At 50.6% G+C, this 17,525-nt stretch overlaps 2 long non-coding RNA genes across 2 annotated transcripts; both read left to right on the top strand.

The window, feature by feature from the left end:
* The first annotated feature begins 2,715 nt into the window (after positions 1-2,715).
* LOC123345925 lies at positions 2,716-5,219 on the top strand. The gene is made up of 4 exons (XR_006572883.1): positions 2,716-2,775; positions 3,257-3,448; positions 3,995-4,131; positions 5,110-5,219. It is a non-coding gene; the product is annotated as an uncharacterized LOC123345925 (long non-coding RNA).
* A 1,627-nt stretch (positions 5,220-6,846) lies between these two features.
* Positions 6,847-8,761, top strand: LOC123345923. Its single transcript, XR_006572881.1, has 3 exons — positions 6,847-6,888; positions 6,983-7,194; positions 7,769-8,761. It is a non-coding gene; the product is annotated as an uncharacterized LOC123345923 (long non-coding RNA).
* The last annotated feature ends 8,764 nt before the right edge of the window (positions 8,762-17,525 follow it).

A 17,525-nucleotide genomic window follows, 5' to 3' on the forward strand; every position in this document is an offset into this window, starting at 1 on the left:
GGAATTGTCCAGGAGCTGGAGCCGGAGGAGAAACTGGAAGAAGTGAACCTGAGCAGCCTGGATATCCTTCTAAGCAGAGATGAAGAGTCCTCAGCTTTCTGCCTTCTCCATGACTGGGTGTGAGTGAACAGTTATGGCCTCTATCCCTCATTCGTACCACTCAAAGTTGTCTTCAGAGGCCGTGAGCCTCCTTGTTGGCCATGGGACTCTGTGGGATTACGACCAAGGGAAGGGACAGCAGTCTCCTCTGCTCAGTGACTGTCTTGGATGCAGGTGCAACAGGCTGCTTAACATATGAAGGTAAGAATGGCCAGACTGGGTCAGATCAAAGGTCCATCTAGCCTAGTATCCTGTCTACCAACAGTGGCTAATGTCAGGTGCCCCAGAAGGAATGAACAGAATAGGGAATTACCAAGTGATCCATCCACTGTCACCCATTCCCAGCTCCTGGCAAACAGAGGCCAGGGACGCGATCTCTGCTCATCCTGACTCATAGCCGTTGATGGACTGATCCTTCATGAATTGACAGTAACTCTCCACTTAACATCCTCTCGCTTAACATTGTTTCAATCTTATGTCCCTGCTCAATTACAGAACATGCTGTATTTAAAGTTGTGCAATGCTTCGCTATAATGGCGTTTGGCTGCCTGCTTTGTCCACAGTCGGCAGCCCCCCATCAGCTCTCCTATGCGCGCCCCCCCCCAGCACTTCCCGCCCGCCAGCAGACCCCGCGGATCAGTGCCTTCCCCCACGGCCTCCTGCCTGTGGCAATCAGCTGGCTTGTGGCGTCCGGGGGCGGGGAGTGAAGATTCGTTGTGCAGGCTCCCCCTCCCTCCCCTGCTTCCAAACGCCGCAAGCCAGCTGATGGCTGCGGGCAGGAGCGAGGACGCGGTGTGTGAAGTAAAGGGGAAGGAGGGGGGAGGAAGAGGCAGGTTAAGGGTCGGGGCTTGGGGGAAGAGGCAGCCGAGGGTTGAGGCCCCCGACCCTGGTGCTTGTAGAGAGGGGAAGCTGACGCTGCTCCTGTGCAACGTGCTTCTCCTAGCCTACAGCACCTTCAGCCTCCTTGCCTGCCTCATCTCCGGTCAGGGGTGGCTCTAGAAATCAGGCTGCCCCAAGCAGCGCGGCGCGCTGGGCCGCCCTTCCCCGGTCCCGCGGCGGGTCCCCTCTTCCCGCGGCTCCGGTTGAGCTCCCGCCGGCATGCCTGCGGCAGGTGAACCGGAGCCCGGGACGAGCGGACCTGCCGCAGCCATGACTGCGGCGGGTGCCGTGGTCCCGCGGCTCCGGTGGACCTGCTGCAGGCATGCCTGCGGGAGCTCAACCGGAGCCGCGGGAAGAGGGGACCCGCCGCAGTCATGCCTGCGGCAGGTCCGCTCGTCCCGGGCTCTGGTGGACCTGCCGCAGGCATGCTTGCGGGAGGTCCACCGGAGCCAAATGCCGCCCCCCCGGGAAAGGGCCGCCCCACGCGCCTGCTTGGCGCGCTGGGGTCTAGAGCCACCCCTGTCTCCGGTGCCAGTGGGCTGTGCCCGTGTGGGGTAAGGCGGGGGGCACCCCCCAACTATAGTACTGTACTGTATGGCAAAAAATAATCCCCTGCAGCGTAACCCCCCATTTACATTCATGCTTATGGGGAAATTGGACTTGCTTAACATCGTTTCACTTAAAGTCGCATTTTTCAAGAACATAACGAGAACGTTAAGTGAGGAGTTACTGTACCTAGTTCTTTCTTGAACCCCATTATAGTCTTGGCTTTCACAGCATTCTCTGGCCAGGAGCTCCAAAGGCTGAGTGTGCGTTGCGTGCTTTTTAATTGTATCTATAAAGGTGTAATGGGAGAAGAAGAACCTACACAACACTGCAGATTCTGATGATAACTTCTTTTTTTCCCTCTTGTGTTGTGCTTAGTACCACGGAGAAAGAAGTGAAGGGTAAGAGCCCACCCCAATTGTGAGATGGAAGGTGCCCAAGAGCCGTGAGACAGTGAGCGTTGTTGATTCCAGGCTATGCAGATGCCATGAAGCTGGGAGTGGAGCAGATGTCACCATCAGTGAGATAAGTGTCTGGTTTCGTGAGGAGTCTGGTAATGGCCCACCTGCCTCCAGGCCAGGACTTGTCGTTAGCTGGGGCTGAGTTTGTAGGAAAAGGTTCCTGAATAGCTGTAGTTACGAGGGAGACAAGGTCCCCATTTTCAGGGGCTTGTCTTTTCTCTGTCCACAAGCAGTGTGTTCTCTGCAGCAGAAGGTTGGATCCAGGGGGATGACTCCAGCTGGTGAGTTTCTTGACTTCCTCCCATGTTTTTTTCTCTCTCTCTCCTCTAATGTGTTGGCCAACACGCTCTGTCTGTCTGTCTCTCTCTCTCTCTCTGTCCTTGCCTCTCCTTGTCCTGTCTCCTTTCGTAGGACATGGGCAGGTGTGGTAGCTGTGCGTCACCACAGGCTAGGTCTTGGGAGCGATGAACAAGTAGGAGGGGACCAAAATCACACAGGGTGGTGGGCACTAGAGTGGAGCGGTGACTGTGGGTGTTGACTGAGTCTCTGCTCTAGTGGGGCTGATGTGGATGGCATGGGACAGGGAGGTAGGGATGAGGGCAAGATTTCATGCACCAGTTGAATTTTGTGTAGTGATGGCTTTTTCTTGGGTTACTTACTGCGTTTGCAGAGGAATCATCCAGGAGCAGCAGCCGGAGGAGAAATTGGCAGAAGTGGACCTGAGCCACCTGGAAATCCTTCTAAGCAGACATGAACAGTCCTCAGCTTTCTGCCTCCCACATAACTGCCTGTGAGTAAGAGGTCAGGGCTTGGAATTCCTCATCTGTACTCACTGCAATTTTCTTCACCCTCTGTTTGCTTCCTCATTGTCTATGGGGCTCTGTGTGATTAAAGCTTGAAGGGACCAGAGTCTCTAGATCTCTCCTGGCGTCTGCAGTCTGGGACTGTGGTGGGCCCGCTGTGCACCCCTGACTCTCGCCCCCCTTTGCCTCTGCTTGCTGGAAGCAACAAGCCAAAAGAAGCAATAAGTTACAAGCCAAAAACATGCTTTTCCCCACAGGTGTGGTGTGTGTGACAAGAGTTTGCTGTGCAGAGTGACTGTTTAAGGTGTCATTCCAAGGGTTGCTTTCTACTTGTAGTCCTAAAGGTGTGATGGGATGAGGGTTCAGGGCAGAGCTTCACTGTGTGGGAGAGGCGAAAAGTAGAGCCTCCCCAACATTGCCCACTGAGATGGTAACTTACTTGTTTTTTTCCCCTCGTGCTGGGTTTAGTACCAAGGGAAAAGAAGTCACGTGTCAGTGTCTACTGCCTTCATGTCATGGAAAGCGAGCGAGAGCGATGGGACCTCAAGAACTACTGATGCCAAGGAAAAGCCGTCCTACTGGGAGTGGAACAGTCGCCACTCTCAATGAGATAACTGTCTGTTTTGGTGATTGCTCTGCTCACGGCCCACCTTGCTCCTGGTAGGGACGCTCCATTTGCTGGGGCTGTGTTTGTAAGAAAGTGTTTTTGACTAGCTGTGTTTATGAGGGAGACAAGGTCCCCATTTTCAGGGGCTGCTCAGTTCTCTGGCCAGTAGCAGTGTGTCCTCTGCATCAGAAGGTGAGATCCAGGGGGATGACTCCAGGTGACGAGTTGCTTGCCTTCCTCCCATGTTTCTCTCTCTCTCTCTGTCTCTTCTCTAGTATGTTGGCCAACACTGTTTCTCTCTCTCTCTGTCTCTGTCCTTGCCTCTCCTTATCCCGTCTCCCTTCATAGCACATGGGCAGGCGTGCTAGGTGTGCATCCCCACAGGCTAGGTCTTGGGAGCTATGAACAAGTAGGAGGGGATGAAAATCATGCAGGGCAGTGCGCGCTAGAGTGGCGCGGTGTCTGTGGATGTTGACTCAATCTCTGTTCATGGAGTCGGGCGGATGTGGATGGGATGGGAGAGGGAGGCAGGGATGAGGGCAAGATTAAACGCACCAGTAGAGCTCTGTGTAGTGACGGTACTTGCTTGACTTTATTAGTTTGAAGAGGAATCATCCAGGAGCCTTCGATGGGTGAGAATATGCATAAGTGGACCTGAGCAGCCTGGACATCCTTCTAAGGAGACATGAATAGTTGTCATCTTTCTGCCTTCTGCGTAACTGGCTGTGAGTAAATGGTCAGTGCTTTCACTTCCTTATCTGTACTCGCTGTAGTATCTTTCACAGGCCATGTGCTTTGTCTTTGGGTACTGGGCTCTGTGGGATTCATGCTGGTGGGGGGTGCCAGAGTGACAATGTTGGGTGCAAGGGCTGCTTTTTGGTTGTAATGCTAAAGGTGTAATGTGAGATGGGTTGAGGGCAGAGCTGTGGGATGCAGGATTTGTGAAATGAAGAGACTGTGACATTGTAGAGGGAGGTGCTAATTGGCAGAGGCCCTGGAGGTTTTTCGCCTTCCTCTGCAGCATGGGGCACGGGTTACTTGCTGGAGGATTCTCTGCAACTTGACGTTTTCAAACCACAATTTGAGGACTTGAGTAACTCAGACATAGGTTAGGGGTTTGTTATAGAAGTGGATGGGTGAGATTCTGTGGCCTGCTTTGTACAGGAGGTCAGACTAGATGATCATAATGGTCCCTTCTGACCTTAAAGTCTATGAGTCTAAGTGAAAAATCAAGCTAATTCCATTTCAAAACATGCCAATCCCTAAGAACCCCAAAGCTCTGTGACTAGATCTCGCCTGGTGTGCAGTCTGGGACTGCGGTGGGCTGGCTGTGGACTCTCTTCCCCTCTTTCCTCCTGCTTGCCCCCGACTGCTGGGAGCCGATCAAAAAAAAAAAAAAGACAAGAAGCTACAACGAGGAACAACCTACAAGCCAAAAACTAGCCAACAAGCAACTCACGAGCCAATTAAGCCAAAAGCAAGCCCAATTGCTGCATATTTCTCTGCGGGTTTGGCATTTCTGTGCAGAGTCTGCAGTGCAGAGTGGCTTTTTCAGTGGTTGTTGCAAGGGCTCCTTTCTACTTTCTGTCCTAAATGTGTAATGGGAAAAGGATAGAGGGCGGAGTCCCACTGTGTGGGAGAGGCGAAAAAAGCCTACCGGACACTGCCGACTGAGAGGGTAACTTAATTATTTACCTCTTTGTGCTGGTTTTAGTACCAAGAGAAAAGGAGTCACGCGTCAGTCTACTGTCCTCACACAATGGAAAGGGAGCAAGAGTGACAAGACCACGAGCATTGTTGATGCGATGCAAAAGCCGTCCATCTGTGAGTGGAACCGCCACCACTCTCAGTGAGAAGTGTCTGGTTTGGTGGTTGCTCTGCTCACGGCCCTCCCTGCTCCTGGTAGGGATGCCACATTAGCTGGGGCTGGGTTTGTAAGAAAAGGTTCCTAACTAGTGGTTACGAGGGAGACAAGGTCCCCATTTTCAGGGGCTGGTCATTTTTCTGTCCACAAGCAGTGTGTCCTCTGCTGCAGAAGGTTGGATCCAGGGGGATGACTCCAGCTCGTGAGTTTCTTGACTCCCTCCCATGTTTTTCTCTCTCTCTCCTCTGTGTTGGCCAACACACACTCTGTCTGTCTCTCTGTCCTTGCCTCTTCTTGTGCTGTCTCCCTTCGTAGGACATAGGCAGGAGTGCTAGGTGTGCATCCCCATAGGCTAGGTCTCAGGAGCTATGTACAAGTAGGAGGGGATGAAAATCATGCAGGACAGTGGGCGCTAGAGTGGAGTGGTGTCTGTGGATGTTGACTCAGTCTCTGTTTATCGAGTCGGGCGGATTGAGATGGGATGAGAGAGGGAGGCAGGGATGAGGGCAAGATTAAATACACCAATAGAACTCTGTGTAGTGATGGTACTTGCTTGGCTTTATTAGTTTCCAGAGGAATCATCCAGGAGCCCTAGCTGGGTGAGAATATGCAGAAGTGGACGTGAGCAGCCTGGACATTCTTCTAAGGAGACATGAATAGTCCTCCGCTTCCTGCCTCCCGCTTAACTGGCTGTGAGTAAGAGGTCAGTGCTTTGAAATCCTCATCTGTACTCACTGTAGTATTCTTCACAGCCCGTGTGCTTCCTCATTGGGTATGGGGCTCTGTGGTATTAAGGCTGGGGAGGGGCCAGAGTCTGCTGTGCAGAGTGACTGTCGGGTGCCGTTGCAAGGGGTGCTTTTGGTTGCAATGCTAAAGGTGTAACGGGAAGAGGGTTGAGGGCGGAGCCCTGCCATGCGGGAGAGTTGAAGGGAAGAGCCTAGAAGACATTATGAACTAAGGTGGTAACTGATCTGTTTTCTCCCCTTGTGCTGGGTTTAGTACCAAGGGAAAATAAATCACGTGCCAGAATCTACTGCCCTCATGCGATGGAAAGTGAAGGAGAGCGATGACACTGCGAGTATTGTTGATGCCACGCAAAAGCCGTCCAACTGGGAGTGGAACAGCCACCACTCTCAATGAGATAAGTGTCTGTTTTGGTGATTGCTCTGCTCACGGCCCTCCCTGCTCCTGGTAGGGATGCCACATTAGCTGGGGCTGGGTTTGTAAGAAAATGTTCTTGACTAGCTGTAGTTATGAAGGGCATAAGGTCCCCATTTTCAGAGGCTGCTCAGTTCTCTGGCCAGGAGTGGCGAGTTCTCTGCAGTAGAAGGTTGGATCCAGGAGGATGACTGCAGGTGGTGAGTTGCTTGCCTTCCACCCGTGTTTTTCTCTTTCTCTCTCTGTCTGTCGTCTAGTATGTTGGCCAACACACACCCTCTCTCTCTCTCTCTCTCTCCCCTTACCTTTTCTTGCGCCATTTCCCTTCATAGGACACGGGCAGGGTGCTTGGTGTGCATCCTCACAGGCTAGGTCTTGGGAGCCATGGAGAAGGAAGAGCGGAGAAAAATCATGAGGAGCAGTGGTGCGGTGACTCTGATTACTCATCTCTGTTCATCGAGTCGGGCTCAGGTAGATGACAAGGGAGAGGAAGGCAGGGATGAGGGCAAGATTTCATGCATGAATAGTACTTTTTGTACTGATGGCTCATGCGTGGGTTTTGCAGGTGCACTTCCAGAGGAAGTGTCCAGGAGCCCCAGCCCGAGAAGAAGCTGGCAGAAGTGGATCTGATCAGCCTGAACATCCTTCTAAGCAGAAATGAGCAGTCCTCAGCTTCCTGCCTCGCACATAACAACACTTCATGACTTTTAGCAGCACGGCTGACAGTTAAGATAAATGCATGGTAGAGGCTGAGTACAGGCGGCTGCTTCACTTTAGGTGGGTTTGGTTTTTTATAAAAGTTTTCCTCCTTGTTCTGGGTGTGGGAGGAGAATTTCCCTATTTTGGGAGTAGGTGTGGGGTTACATCCAGGGGAAGAGACAATAGTCTCTTCTGCATAGTGACTCTCTTGGGTGCAGGTGCAACAGGCTGCTCAACATATAAACATTAGAAGGGCAGTACTTGGTCAGATCAAGGATCCATCTAGCCCAGTGTCCTGTCTTCTGACAGTGGCTAATGCCAGGTGCTTCAGAGGGAAGGAATGGAACAGGGAATCGAGACGTGATCCATCCTGTGTCGCCCATTCCCAGTTTCTGGGCAAACAGAGGATAATGGCACCATCCTGACCAATAGCCATTGATAGACCGATCCTCCATGAATTTACCTAGTTCTTTTTTGAAACCTGTTATAGCCTTGGCTTTCACAGTGTTCTCTGGCCAGGAATTCCAGAAATTGAATGTGCGTTGTGTACTTTTTAATTGTATCTATAAAGGTGTAATGGGAGAAGAACAACATACACAATATTGCAGATTCTGATGATAACTTTTGTTTTTCCCTCTTGTGTTGTGCTTAGTACCACAGACAAAGAAGTCAAGGGTAAGAGCTCACCCCAGTTGTGAGATGGAAAGCGCACAAGAGCCGTGAGACAGCGAGCATTGCTGATGCCAGGATATGCAGATGCCGTCGAGCTGGAAGTGGAGCAGCCGTGACCATCAGTGAGATAAGTGTCTGGTTTGGGGAGGACTCTGGTAACGGCCCACCTGCCTCCAGGCTGAGACTTGTCGTTAGCTGGGGCTCAGTTTGTAGGAAAAGGTTCCTGAGTAGCTGTGGTTAGGAGGGAGACAAGGTCCCCATTTCAAGGGCTGCTCATTTCTCTGTCCATAAATGGTGTTCTCTCTAGCAGTCAGGGCTGGCTCCAGGCACCAGTTTATCAAGCAGGTGCTTGGGGCGGAAACTCCTGAGCAGGGCGTCACTTTCAGGTATTCGGCGAAGGGTCCCTCACTAGGAGCAAAGGACCTCCCGCTGAATTGCCACAGATCGCGATCGCGGCTTTTTTGGCTGCTTGTGGCAGCAAAACCCCTGGAGCCGTCCCTGCTAGCAGTAGGTTCAATCCAAGGGGATGACTCCAGTTTCTTGCCTTCCTCCTGTGTTTTTTTTTTCTCTCTCTCTTCTAATGTGTTGGCCAACACTCTCTCCCTGTGTCCATCTCTCTCTGTCCTTGCCTCTCCTTGTGCTGTTTCCCTTCATAGGACATGGGCAGTGGTGCTAGCTGTGCATCCCCACAGGCTAGGTCTCGGGAGCCATGAAGAAGTAGGAGGGGATGAAAATCATGCTGGACAGTGGGCGCGAGAGTGGAGCAGTGACTCAGTGTTTACTCGGTCTGTATTCAGTGAGTGGATTTCACGCACCAATAGAGCTATATGTAGTGATGTCTCATGCCTGGCTTTTGCAGCTGCGCTTCTAGAGGAATCATGGAGGAGCAGCAGCCGAAGGAGAAGGTGGCAGACGTGGACCTGAGCAGCTTGGACATTGTTCTAAGCAGAGATTAACAGTCCTCAGCTTTCTGCCTTGCACATAACTGGCTGTGAGTAAGCGATACTGTATTCAAAGCACTGAACTCCTCACTTAAAGTCGCCCCGGTTAACGTTGTTACGTTGCTGATCAATTAGGGAACATGCTCGTGTAACATTGTGCAATGCTCCCTTATAACGTTGCTTGGCAGCTGCCTGGTTTATCCAGTCCTTGCAGGAAGAGCAGCCGGTTTCAGCTAGCTGGTGGGGGGCTGCCGGTCCACCCTGGTTCCAAGCCCCCATCAGCTCCCCGCCCCCCTAAGTTCTCTGTGCGGCAGCCACCCAGCAGGCTATCAATTGCCGGCAGTTCCTCCCCCCACTGCCATGTGCTGCTCCTGCCCTCTGCCTTGGAGCTGCTCCCTGGAGACTCCTGCTTGCTGTGCAAGGGAAAGGGGGGCTAATGTCAGGGTGTCCCCCTCCCCCTACTCCTGCCCCCCACTTACCCCTTCTCCGTCTAGAGCAGGGTGGGGACAGGACAGGGCTCAGGGTGGAGAGAGCCTGCTGCCCGCAGCTGCTGTCTCAACTTCCTGACCTACTTAAAAAGGCAATGTCCTTAAAGTGGTGTCAGCGCACTTGAAGGGGCAATGTGCATCTCTCGCTCTCCCCACACACACACAGGGTGTGTGTCTCTCTGCCATGCTGTCTCCCCTCCCTCCCTCCGTTCGTGCTGCCTTGTAGAGTGTGAGGTTATATTGACAACAATGCGTTAACCCTTGAGGGCTCAGCTGAGTGCTAGTTCATCATTTAGCAGTAAGGCATTCCCTGGGAAATATCCCACCCTCTGACTGCACCACCTCAACCAAGCTTCACAATCATCATTACTGGTTACAGTATTAAACTGTTTGTTTAAAACTTATACTTTTAATTCCTCATCTTTACTTGCTCTAGTATTGTTCACAGGTCGTGTGCTTCCTCGTTGAGTACAGGACTCTGCGGTATTAAGGTTGGGGAGTGGCCAGAGTCCGCTGTTCAGAGTGACTGTCGGGTGCTGTTGCAAGGGCTGCTTTTTGGCTGAAATGCTAAAGGTGTCATGGGAAGAGTGTTGAGGGCGGAGCACCGCCGTGTGGGAGAGGTGAAAAGAAGAGCTAACGCGACGTTGCCTGCTTAGATGTTAACTTATTTTTTCTCCTTGTGCTGGCTTTAGTACCAAGGGAAAAGAAATCAGGTGTCAGAGTCTACTCCCTTCATACTTTGGAAAGTGAGCAAAAGTGATCGGACCGTGAGAGCTATTGATGCTACGGAAAAGCCATCCAACTGGGAGTGGAACAGCTGCCACTCTCAATAATAAGTGTCTGTTTTGGTGATTGCTCTGCTCATGGCCCCCTTGCTTCTGGTAGCGATGCTCCGTTAGCTGGGGCTGGGTTTGTAGGAAAAGATTCTCAACTAGTGGTTATGAGGGAGACAAGGTCCCCATTTTCAGGGGCTGCTCAGTTCTCTGGCCAGGAGTAGTGTGTCCTCTGCAGCAGAAGGTTAGATCCAGGAGAATGGCTGCAGGTGGAGAGTTGCTTGCCTTCCTCCTGTGTTTCTCTCTGTTCTCTAGTATGTTGGCCAACACACACCCTCTCTCTATCCTTGCCTTTCCTTATGCTGTCTTCCTTCTTAGGACATGGGTAGGTGTGCATCACCACAGGTTAGGTCTTGGAAGCCTTGGAGTAGTAGGAGGGGACGAAAACCATGTTGGGCAGTAGGCGCTAAAGTGGAGCGGTGACTGTTGGTGTTAACTTGGTCTCTGTTCGTCGAGTGGGGCCGATGTAGATGGGATGGAAGAGGGAGGCAGGGATGAGGCCAATATTTCAAGCACCAATAGAGCTGTGTGTAGTTATGGCTCATGCTTGGCTTTTGCAGCTGCGCTTGCAGAGGAATTGTCCAGGAGCCCCAGCCCAAGGAGAAACTGGCAGAAGTGGATCTGAGCAGCCTGGACATCCTTCTAAGGAGACATGAACAGTCCTCAGCTTTCTGCCTTCTGAACAACTGCCTGTGAGTAAGCGCTCAGTGCTTTCAATTCCTTATCTGTACTTGCTGTAGTTTTCTTCACAGGCCATGTGCTTCCTTGTTGGGTACCGGGCACAGTGGTATTAAGGCTGGGGAAGGGACAGGAGTCTCCTGAGCAAAGTGACCATTTTGGGTGCAGTTACAATGGGTCCCTTCTAGTTGCAGGTGTAAAGTAGTAACGGGAGATGGTTTGAGGGCGGAGCTGTGAGATACAGGAGATGTGAAATGAAGAGACTACGCGACATTGCAGATGGAAATGCTATTTTTTTTTTCTTTTTCTCCCCTCTGCTGGGTTTAGTACCAAGGAAGAAGAAGTCACACGTCAGAGTCTACTGCCCTCATGCGATGGCAAGTGAGTGAGAGCAGCGAGCCTGTGAGCATTGTTCAGGCCAGGCAAGAGCCGTACATCTGGGAGCCGAGGAGATGCTACTGTCACTGAGATAAGTGTCTGTTTTGCTGAGGGTTCTGCTCACAGCCGATCTGACTCCAGGTAGAGACATCCTGTTAGCTGGGGCTGGGTTTGTAAGAAAAGGTTCCTGAACTAGCTGTGGATACGAGGGAGACAAGGTCCCCGTTTTCAGGAGCTGCTCATTTTTCCATCCACAAGCAGTGTGTCCTCCGCAAGAGAAGGTTGGATCCAGGGGGATGCCTCGAGCTGGCGAGTTCCTTCCTCTTCTCCTGTGTTTCTCTCCCTCTCTCTCTCTCTCTCTCTTTTCTGTACTGTGTTGGCCAACACACACTCTTTCTTTCTGTCTGTCCTTGCCTCTCCCTGTGCTTTCTCCCTTTATAGGACACGGGTAGGTGTGGATCCCCACAGGCTAGGTCTCGGGAGCCAGGAAGAAGTAGGAGGGGATGAAAATCATGTGGGGTCGTGGGTGTGAGAGTGGAGGCAGGTATTGTAAAATATCTAGCACAGTAGCATGTTGGACAGTGATAGCTCTTCCATAGATGGTTTGCTGTTCTTGCAGAGGCCCGCTCAAGTCGAATGGAGCTGCCCCAGACAGAGGAGAAGCATCAGGAGGAACCAGACCTGCACAATCTAGATGTTTTTCACTTGGCAGTGGAGCTAAGGAGTGCTGTCGTGATATTCAAGGAGCAGGTGTGTGTGTTTGTGAAATCTCACTCTATCCAGTATCTGCTGTGATAGACCCAGGCCAGTTGGGAACAGCAGAGTAGTAGAAGGGAAATAAACCTGCCACTGGATAAGTAGTTTTCTGTTCCCTGAGTGACCAGAGCAGGGGCTGCTCCAGGCTAATGAGAACACCTGACTCCAATTAACCTGCTAAGACTCAGGTGAGGCTGTTAAGCATGTGACTCTAATTAAGCAGTCGGTGTTTGGAATCCCTCATCTGTACTCGCTTCAGTTTGGTTCAGAGGCTGTGAATTTCCTCGTTGAACATGGTGCTCTGTGGGTTTAGTACCAAGGGAAAAGAAGTGGAGGGTCAGAGTCTGCTCCCCTCATGCGATGGAAAGCAAGTAAGAGCGGGGAGACAGCGAACATTACTGATGCCAGGCAAGAGCCGTCCAGCTTGGAGCCGAGTAGCCGTCACTGTCAGTGAGATAAGTGTCTTGTTAGGTGAGGGCTCTGCTCACTTCTCACTTGGCTTCAGGTACGGATGCCCAGTTAGCTACGGCTCGGTGTGTAACAAAATGAGCTGTGGATATGTGGGAGACAAGGTCCCCATTTTCAGCATCAGCTCATTTCTCCGTTCACAAGCGGTGTGTCCTCTGCAGAAAAGCTTGGATCCAGGAGGATGATTCCAGGTGAGGAGTTGCTTGCCTTCCTCCCGTGTTAATCTCTCTCTTTTTTCTCTGTGTGTTGGCCAACACACTCTCTCTAAATCTGTCCTTGCCTCATTTTGCGTTGTCTTGCTTCATGGCACATGGGCAGGTGTGCTAGGTGTGCTCCCCACAGGCTTGGGTCTCGGGAGTAATGAAGAAGTAGGAGGGGACAAAAATTATGTGGGGTAGAAGGGATGAGAGTGGATTGGAGACTGTCGGTTTTGAGTCGATCTGTGTTCATCAGGTGGGGCTGATGTAAATGGAATGGCAGAGGGAGCGAGAGATGAGGGCAAGATTTCACACACCTTCACAACTGTGTAATGCTGGATCATGCATGGCTTTTGCAGCTGCGCTGGTACAGGAATTGTCCAGGGGCCCTACCTGGAGGAGAGAATCTCAGAAGTGAACCTGATCAGCCTGAACATTCTTCTAAGCAGACATGAACAGTCCTCAGCTTTCTGCCTCCTGCATAAATGGCTGTGAGTAAGCGCTGTACTTTTATTCACAGGCCGTGTGCTTCCTCGTTGGGTACAAGGCTCTGTGGGATTAAGGCTAGGGAGTGGCCAGAGTCTCCTGAGAAAGTGACTATTTTGGGTGCCGTTACAATGGGTATCTTCGACTTGCAGTTGTAAAGCAGTAATGGGAGATGGGTTGAGGGTGAAGCCCTGGGATACGGGAGATGGGAAATGAAGAGACTATGCGACATTGCAGATGGAGATGCTATATTTTTTTGTTTTTCCCTCCTCTGCTGGATTTGATACCAAAGAAAAAGAAGTCATTTGCCAGTCTACAGCCCTCATGTGATGGAAAGAGAGCGATGAGACCGTGAACATGGTTGATGCCACGCAAAAGCTGTCCATCTGGCAGCAGAAGAGCCGTCGCTGTCAGTGAGATAAGTCTGTTTTGGTGAGGGCTCGGCTCATGGCCCATGTTGATGCTGGTAGGGATGCCCCGTTAGCTAGGACTGGGTTTGTAAGAAAAGGTTCCTGACTAGCTGTGGTTGTAAGAGAGACAAGGTTCCCAATTTCAGGGGCTGATGATTCCTCTGGTCAGGAGCAGTGTGACCTACGCAGCAGAAGGTAGCATCTAGAGGATGACTCCAGGTGTCTAGTTACTTGCCTTCCTCCCATGTTTCTCTGTCTTCTCTATTGTGTTGGCCAACACTCTCGCTCTTTCATTCTCCCTTCCTTGCCTTTCCTGGTGCCGTCTCCCTATGTAGGACGCGGGAAAAGGGTGCTAGGTGTGCATCCGCACAGTCTACGTCTTTGGGACCCATGAAAAATTAGGAGGGTATGAAAATCATGCATATTAGTGGGTGCCACAGTGGAGCAGTGCCTGTGGGTGTTGACTTGGTCTTTAATCATCGCCTGGGGCTGATGTAGACCAAATGAGAGAGGGAGGCAGAGATTAGGGCAAGATTTCACATACCTTCAGAGCTTTGTGTAATGCTGACTCATCCTTGGCTTTTGCAACTGCACTGGCAGAGGAATTGTCCAGGAGCGCTGTCTGGAGGAGAGACTCTCAAAAGTGGACCTGAACATCCTTCTAAGCAGACATGAACAGTCCTCAGCTTTCTGCCTCCTGCATAACTGGCTGTGAGTAAGCGGTCGGTGCCAGTGGAATACCTCATCTATACTCGGTGTAGTATTCTTCACAGGCCGTGTGTCTCCTTGTTGGGTGTGGGGCTCTGTGGTATTAAGGCTGGGGAGGGGCCAGAGTCTGCTACGCAGAGTGACTATGTCGGGTGCTGTTGCAAGGGCTGCTTTTTGGTTGTAATGCTAAAGGTGTAATGGGAAGAGTATTGAGGGCAGAGCTCCCCCGTGTGGGAGAGGGGAAAAGAAGAGCCAATGTGACATTTGCCTACTGAGATGGTAACTTGCTTGTTTTTCTCCTTGTGCGGGGTTTAGTACCAAGGGAAAAGAAGTCACGTATCAGTCTACTGTCCTCATGCGAAGGAAAGCGAGACCGACGAGACCGCGATCATTGTCGAAATCAGGCATTAGCTGTACATCTGGGAGCGGAGCAGTCACCGCTGTCAGTGAGATAAATGTCTGGTTTGGTGAGGGATCTGCTCATGGCCCACCTGGCTCCAGGTAGGGATGCCCCATTAGCTGGGCCTGGGTTTGTAAGAAAAGATTGCTGACTAGCTGCTGTTATGAGGGAGACAAGGTCCCCATTTTCAGGGGCTGGTTATTGGTCTGTTGACAAGCAGTGTGTTCTTTGCAGCAGAAGGTTGGATCCAGGGGGATGAATCCAGCTGGTGAGTTTCTTGCCTTGCTCTTTCTCTTTCTGTCTCTTCTCTAGTGTGTTGGCCAACACTTTTTCTCTCTCTGTCTATGTCCTTGCATCTCCTTGTGCTGTCTCCCCTCATAGCACACGGACAGGTGTGTTACGTGTGCATCCCCACAGGCTAGGTGTCGGGAGCTATGAACAAGTAAGAGGGGATGAAAATCATGCAGAGTAGTGGGCACTAGAGTGGAGTGTAGACTGTCGATGTTGACTTGGTTACTGTTCATTAAGTGGGGCTGATGTAGATGGGATGGGAGAGGGAGGCGGGCATGAGGGCAAGATTAAATGCACTAATAGAGCTCTGTGTAGTGATGGTACTTACTTGACTTTATTAGTTTGCAGAGGAATCATCCAGGAGCCCTCGCCGGACGAGAATATGCAGAAGTGGACCTCAGCAGCCTGGACATCCTTTTAAGGAGACATGAATATTCCTCATCTTTCTGCCTTTTGCATAACTCCCTGTGAGTAAGAGAGGAGCACTTTCAATTCCTCACCTCTGCTCGCTGTAGTTTTCTTCACAGGCCGTGTGCTTCCTCGTTTGTTATGAGACTCTGGGATTAAGGCTGGGGAAGGGACAAGAATCTCCTGAACCAAGTGACTATTTTGGGACAAAGTGTACTTAGGTTTCCAGAAAGCCTTTGATAAGGTCCTTCACCCTTTTCCAGTGATAACTTTATTTTCATACGAGCCTTTGGTGAAGATCCTTTCATGGATTGAGAACTGCTTAAAAGACAGGGAACAAAGGGTAGGAATTAATGGTAAATTTTCAGAATGGAGAGGGGTAACTAGTTGTGTTCCCCAAGGGTCAATGCTAGGACAAATCCTATTCAATTTATTCATAAATAATCTGGAGAAAGGTGAGGTGGCAAAGATTGCAGATGATACTAAATTGCTCAAGATAGTTTATGGGAACTTTTTGAAGTTATTCAGTGTTCATTGGATTTAACTAAGCGATTGGGCAACAAAATGGCAAATGAAATTTCATGTGGATAAATGTGAAGTAATGCACATTGGAAAAAACAACCCCAACTATACATAAAATATGATGGGGGCTAATTTAGCTACAACTAATCAGGAACGAGATCTTAGGGTCATCGTGGATAGTTTTCCGAAGATGTCCACGCAGTGTGCAGCGGCAGTCAAAAAAGCAAACAGGATGTTTGGAATCATTAAAAGAGGAATAGAGAATAAGGCAGAGAATATCTTGCTGTCCTTATATAAATCCATGGTACTCCCACATCTTGAATACTGGGTATGGATGTGGTCTCCTCATCTCAAAAAAGATATACTGGCATTAGAAAAGGTTCAGAGAAGGGCAACTAAAATGATTAGGGGTTCAGAATGGATCCCATATGAGGAGAGATTAAAGAGGCTAGGACTTTGCAGCTTGGAAAAGAGGAGATTAAGGGGGCATATGATAGAGGTATATAAAATCACGAGAGGTGTGGAAAAAGTGAACAAGGAAAAATAAGTTTACTTTCTATAATATAAGAACTAGGGGCCACCAAATGAAATTAATGGGCAGCAGGTTTAAAATAAATAAAAGGAAGTTCTTCTTCACGCAGCGCACAGTCAATCTGTGGAACTTGTGAAGGCCAGGACTATAACAGGGTGTAAAAGAGAACTGGATAAATTCGTAGAGGTTAGGTCCATTAATGGCTATTAGCCAGGATGGGTAAGGAATGATGTCCCTAGCCTCTGTTTTTCAGAGGGTGGAGATGGATGGCAGGAGAGAGATCACTTGATAATTACCCGTTGGGTTAATTCCCTCTGGGGCACCTGGCAATGGCCAGGATACTGGGCTGGATGGATCTTTTGGTCTAAGCCAGTTTGGCCATTCTTATGTTTTTATGGGTGCCTTTACAATGGGTGCCTTCCAGTTGCAATTGTAAAGTAGTAAAGGGAGATGGGTTGAGGGCTGGGATACGGGAGACGTGAAATGAAGAGACTATGTGACATTGCAGTTGGAGATGCTAATTTTTTTTTGGTTTCCCTCCCTCTGCTGAGATTAGTACCAAGGAAAAAGAAGTCACGGTCAGAGTCTACTGTCCTCATGCGATGGAAAGTGAGCAAGAGTGACGAGACCACGAGCATTGTCAAAATCAAGCATTAGGCATGCATCTGGGAGCGGAGCAGCTACTGCTGTCAGTGAGATAAGTGTCTGTTCTGGTGAGAGCTCTGCTCACGGCCCACCCGGCTCCAGGTAGGGACGTCTTGTTAGTTGGGCCTGGGTTTGTAACAAAATGTTCATGACTAGCTGTGGTTATGAGGGAGACTGGGTCCCCATTTTCAGGGTCTGCTCATTTCTCTGCTGACAAGAGATGTGTCCTCTGCAGAAAAGGTAGGTTCCAGGTGGCGAGTTGCTTGCCTTCCTCCCGTGTCTCTCTCTCTCTCTCTCTCTTCTCTAGTGTTGGCCAACACACTCTGTCAGTCTGTCCTTGCCTCTTTTTCTGCTGTTTCACTTCATTGCACACAGGCAGGTGAGTTAGCTGTGTATCCCCAGAGGCCAGGTCTCGGGAAGCATGGCGAAGTAGGAGAGGATGAAAATAATGCAGGGAAGTGGGTGTGAGAGTGGAGGCAGGTACTGGAAGGTCTTGTGCACCTGTAGTGTTTTTGGCAGTGATGGCTCTTCCATAGGTGGTTTGCTGTTCTTGCAGAGGGCAGCGGAGCATCTGCAGGAAGCGGACCTGCACAATC

Source organism: Mauremys mutica, chromosome 12, assembly GCF_020497125.1.
Source record: "Mauremys mutica isolate MM-2020 ecotype Southern chromosome 12, ASM2049712v1, whole genome shotgun sequence".
In the NCBI taxonomy this organism is placed as follows: Eukaryota; Metazoa; Chordata; order Testudines; family Geoemydidae; genus Mauremys; species Mauremys mutica.